The sequence below is a fragment of the Biomphalaria glabrata genome, chromosome 3 (genome assembly GCF_947242115.1).
Source record: "Biomphalaria glabrata chromosome 3, xgBioGlab47.1, whole genome shotgun sequence".
In the NCBI taxonomy this organism is placed as follows: domain Eukaryota; kingdom Metazoa; phylum Mollusca; class Gastropoda; family Planorbidae; genus Biomphalaria; species Biomphalaria glabrata.
This window is the reverse complement of record NC_074713.1, coordinates 18,400,178-18,406,177: the sequence shown is the minus strand read 5'-3', so window position 1 is coordinate 18,406,177 and position 6,000 is coordinate 18,400,178. Positions and strand designations below refer to the sequence as shown.

General features: G+C 36.0%; 1 protein-coding gene across 5 annotated transcripts in view; it reads right to left on the bottom strand.

Moving 5' to 3' along the window:
* The window catches only part of LOC106057090 (SPARC-related modular calcium-binding protein 1-like), an 82,278-nt gene that overhangs the window by 52,140 nt on the left and 24,138 nt on the right, over positions 1 to 6,000 (bottom strand). The gene's annotated exons all lie outside the window — the stretch shown is intronic.

Here is a 6,000-nt window from a genome sequence, read left to right as displayed (position 1 = left end):
GAATCGCTTTTTTTTTTCCATGCTTAAAGCATACTCAGTGCGCAACGATTGATGTCCATAAGACATGGAGATCTTTTAACGCTACACAAATATTTAAAAAAAAATAAATAAAAATGTTGAAACAAAGCGTTGTTTTGTAAAGTAGTTCAAAGAAGTAAAGTCTTTTTTTCAACCCTAACCTATGTAACATATAATTTCATTTTTAGATCTAGATCTAGTAATTGAACATCAAAAATAAGAGTACTCTCGTCTCATAATTGTTATTTTGCAATTTTGAGATACATAATCTAAAAAGATCTAGGTAATCAATCTATTTAAATGTACATAAGATGATTAAAATCAACAGACATGAATTATTTCGATCTAGGATTTTTGAAACATTATCTCAATGGAAACTAACAGGAAATGGCTTTGTTTCATATATTGCGTGAATATATAGTTCTTTGAATAATAGCCCATTCTAAAGAAAATCCGAGAAATAATTTTGCATTATTTCAAAACTTTGAAAACTAAAGATCATTTCTTTTCTAAGGCAGAAAAGATTGATTAGGGCGACTTTCCTTACAGCCTGAAAAAGAGTTACGTACATAAAAATCTATGTATATAGGTCTGTGAAACGATCAATCGCGATAAGAAGTAGTTTCCGATTTCCGGTCTAGATATAATATATATATATGTCTATGATTTCAACATTCAATTTGCGTTTTAAACATACGTTCCGTTGTTCTGTAATTATAGTCTTTAAATTTCTTTTTATGTTCATTATACTCTTAAAACTCTCCACTGTGTGAGTTTACAACGCTCCTCATTAACTAATTAAAAAGAAAGGGAGGGGGCGAATGAATTTTTTTTTTCATTTAGGGGGTAGGTAAAAGTTTGAGAAATACTGGGCGGGCTTGGGAGAGAAAGAGAGAAAGCAAAAGAGAAAAAAAGAATGTTAGAGCGAGGAGAATAAAGAGGGAGAGAGAGAGAGAGAGAGAGAGAGAGAGAGAGAGAGAGAGCTCCAATAAAAGTTACACTGACCTAAATAATCAGATTACATGTATGAAATAATAAATCACTACGCCGTGTAACAAAACTATTACCAACAGTTGACTTTGTAGGTCTCCTGGTTTAATTTCCTCAAGCACGAGACAACGGGTGTTATAATGTGTGGTGCACAGGTGTCAGGACCTAACCAACATGAAATGAAATGTAGAAAACATAAAAAGAAGAATTTTTAGACACCGTTTTGTTCTTTACAGGTTTCCCCGCCCCCCCCCCCCCCATTCTTCTTGTGGGGCGGTTGAGGGTGTGTGTACCGTATAGAGAGTAAAAACAGTGTTTTAACAATAAGTTATAAATTTTGTGCTTAAACAGAGGGCGGTGAGGGGGGGGGAGAGGTAAAATAATTTATTGTAGTCTTCTATTAAACAAACTGACAAGTAGCGAAATTGAACAAGACAAAGAAGTCGCAGTTTAATCGCGTTGTCCGCAAACATATTAACCGGTTCATTTCAATGACTTATTTCACCAGGTGCATGGGTGCGATTGTGTCGGGCACATACCGATTGGTTTTTAGAGTCTCTTGACACTGGATTATTTCATCCGCCATCTGCACGAGAGTCCCCCCCCCCCTTCCCATCCCTCGCCTTGCTTGTGCATCAGCAAATACGCAGACCAGATGAGGTCATTTATCTGTATAGACCTACATGTCAGGTCTGTAAGTCGTGGCAACCAGCTATTGGTCTCCGCTGCCCACGAGTTACGACGTTGCATATCAGGGCTGAGTATTGAGGCCTACTACAACGACTGGTCTCGCTATAACACGAACACTATATGCTGTGTGTGTGTTTCACCTTCTGGTCAGCAGCTGTGAACATCAATCTCCTAGACAGCACGTAAGGCTTTTCAATTTCGTCCAATATTTGAGAGACTCTAAGGCCATCAAAATGTGTTCACCATTTGAGGCCATCAAAGTTGATTCAACATTTACAGTTGATTCACCATTTGAGGCCATCAAAGTTAATTCAACATTTACAGTTGATTCACCATTTGAGGCCATCAAAGTTGATTCAACATTTACAGTTGATTCACTATTTGAGGCCATCTTAGTTGATTTAACATTTACAGTTGATTCACCATTTGAGGTCATCAAAGTTGATTCAACATTTACAGTTGGTTCAACAATTAAGAGTATAAAGTCTGTTGAACATGTCAGGCCATATCAACGATTCAGCATTGATAGTTATCAGATGTGGTATGGTTAAAAGCTAAGTCCACCAGACGTCTGAGCTACAGCTGAGGCCATCAAGCGTCTGGTCAACAGCTGAGGCCATTAACCGTCTGGTCAACAGCTGAGACCATCAATCGTCTGGTCAACAGCTGTTAAAAGTCAACTTGATAAGTCAACACGAATCTATTGACAAGACACCTGTAAAGCCAAAGTTCTTTGGGCCTGCAACATACCAAATAGTGGCCAAGAAGGGGAGACAAAGGTAGGACTATTGTCTGAGACAACTCTCCACGTGCTCTTCTACTTGATTTAATGAGTTCGTTTAAAATTATTTAAAAAAAAAGAAGTTGTGCATGCCAGTTTGTAGGGTCATTGGGTCACTAGGTCACCTACAAATTCTCGTAAAAGTAATGTGTTATTTATGTTTGCTTGAGTGTGTGTGTGAATTTGTTAAAGTTATCATAGATATTAATTGTATTTCGATTGAAAATCTACTATATATATATATGAAAAAGTATCACTTATTGATCAAGAGATCTCTTAAACTGTTGTATGGATTATAACGATGCGCGAGATGAAAACAATAACAAAAATATGCGTTACAGAAAGAGAAAAAGAGAGAGAGAAGGAAAGAGAAAAAGAGCGTATAAACGTATAAACGCCATTATTTTAAATTGGGTTACTTAGAAATTCAAATTTTTCAAGAGAATATCTGTCGGTTCTTCACCAGTTGAAATATCCCTTGCTACGCCCGGATGTTAGGTCAGTATACATGAGAGTTAAAAACACGGACTCACCACCCAACTCCACCGTCACATACTGGAATCTTTATTTTGAGCCTGTTTATGCAATTCAATTATTTAATATTAAAATTGGATTTGCGTTCCGTGAATTCTATTCAACTGATCACGTGATCACGCTGGGTTGTTTAAGTTCACTAGCTATACGGGTCTAGACATGCCACAATGACAACACCCACGCAATACCAGCCTGACACTTAGAGTGTCATTTAATACATCTGGCTTCATATCCTTTCAAGGTGTTTAATGACCTATAAAACGAAATCCTTGCAATGCTTTTAAGACCATATAAAACCACCATCTTTAACTACTTTTGTTACCCCCCCCCCCCCCATTGTCCAAATTAATTATTTAGTTTACATTAGCAGTACAATGGATTCATTAAAAACCTATCTTTTTTTTTAAATACAAGCTAGTTTTAATATTTGTTTTATGCCTTTCGACAACAATTGACGATTTGTGGGATGTTGACGATAAACTAAACAATGTCAAGGACGCAAATTTAAAATTCAAAGTTGCCAACTAAATAACAAAAAAATTAAAAATGAGCTACAAACGACAGACCATTGAAAAGTTGATTCTGCACACAAATTATTACAGACCTTTAACAAATAAAAATTACTTTTCAAAAGCTTCCTTTGTTTCCTACACCGGATGCACCAAAATGCTAGTTATTTATAGTTTTTTCCTGACATATGAAAATCTCTATTAATTTCAAGATTCTTAGAATAATTTTTCTTTTTATATTATATTTAATGAAGTTACCATCGGCTTAGTTTGTACACGTATTGACTTTAACAAACTGGTTTAAATTCTTTATGAACACGAAACAAGCTGCTCTTAATCTATATTTATAATTCTCTTCATGGCTCAACCATTCCCAACACCATCAAGAAGTCAGGGAAAGATCACTCTTTTTTTTTTTCTGCATGTCGGACTAGAGTTACCCCACGTAACGTTGGCAGTGAAAAAAAAAGAGGGGGGAGAACAAGTAGTATTCCCCCGTAACCAAATAGCAGGGCGGACTTACCATTGTGGGGCCCTATGCAAAACGGACTGCACAGGGCTCAGTTTGGGTAGGATACGGATAATATGTGAAAATTAAGAGTTTGTATTAGAAAATAAATTCGTCTTTGCATTTATTTTTTCTTGGCAATATACAGAATTACCTTACGAGCCTTGTGTGTAGCGAAGTCATACATTATATCATAAAAATTTTATTTCCTACATAGATCACGCCCAGTAGCAAGAATTACCAAATGTTTCAATATATCTACGAGAATTGTTGACTACAAGTAATTCTTCATTAGTTTGAAGCGCGAGAAGCTTCTATCACCACATTCCACAAGTACGGGTATTGTACAATGCCGTCTTTTTTTTTATCGCGCGTAGAATTGGCGTTTTCCATATTGAATGACACCCCAAATGACAATTTTGTCTATATTTCAGGAGATTTGTATGAGTTTTCAAAAGATTTTAATAATTTCAGGAGATTTCCAGGACGTTTTCGTATATTTTGCATTTTCAGGAAATTTCCAGGAGCTCCTGGTAAATTAGGCGGCGCAAGAAATCTGTTATAAGTTATAAAATGGGTTAATTTAATAATTTATACTTAGGATTAGCGTGGGGCCCATGAAAGTGCGGTCTCAAAAGGCCAAAGTGGCCAAAGGCCGGCCTTGTTAAAAAGTGGCGTATGCTACGCCGCCGGTCGACTAGTTCACTATATTCTCTTATAGATCTAAACATTGTGAGTAAAAAAAATACTCGGAACGAAAGGCTCGTAGCTGCACTACAAATAGCTGTAACTCTTACTGACTTTTGCTTGATGTTTTATTCCTAAGTTTCTGCCCAGTCTTCCCTATTTAAAACCTCGTCCTGTTGAGAGCAATTTTTAATTCGTCAAAAGAGACAATAAACTGACATTGAACCGAAGTGAATAAACTTTTTTTCTAAAGAAATGGTCTCTTTCAAGGCAAATATAGACTCTAGAAAGGGTTTCCGGTCATTTCATCCCGATCATTTCATCCCCGGTCATTTCATCCCCAGTCACTTCATCTCCGGTCACTTCATCCCCTGGTCATTTCATCCACCGGTCATTTCATCCCACGGTCATTTCATCCCCTGTTATTTTCATCATCTTATCATTTTATCTAACAAATAGTAATTGTAAAAATAATGAAATACAATATTTAATATATTCGTTTTTTTTTAAATTTAAATGACAAAAAGTGTAACATATAATAAAATTAAAATTAAATGCCATTATAGACTATAATAATTTAACATGTATAAATATAGAGGTTATGTAAAAAAAAAAAACTGTCATCCTGATATGGGTGAAGTCAGCCTTTATTAGATAAAAAAAAAAACAACAACCTTATTTCAAGGCTAAAAATGACGTGCCTAATTTCAAGAAAGATTGAACAATCAAATAAAGTGAAACATGGTCGTACTTCCAACACACCTTGAAAAAAGAAAAATATTTAATTGGGGATGAAATGACCGGGGGATGAAGTGACCGGTCACCCTAGAAATAGATGTGTTCACATAAATATGTTTTGAGACTGAACATTACGTGTAGGTTAATTCCATTCTTTTACTTTCTTAAGTTGATTCAGAAATGCCATCAAAATGACGATCAATTAGAGTCGATTTGAAAGTTCAGTAGCCTACTTGTACTTTTAAACTACACCAATCCGCTATCTAAGCTCGAACTCTTAACAAACTTTTTGTTTGATTTAAAATTCGCAGTAAGTTTTAGCAACTCTCCATATCAACCCGCCTATCTTATGAAGCGTCTTTTTTTTTTTCAGAACAAGGGACAACATCGTAAGATTTGGAGAACCCTTGAAGATTTAGTATTGACAAATCGTGGAAGGCTGAGCGAATGGGGAGTGAATTCTATCGCCCTGGTCCTGGTACATAAATCACTGGGGGGAGGGGGACGATTCTGTTCCTTCAGTTGTTTGAAGTGTTCCAGGTCCA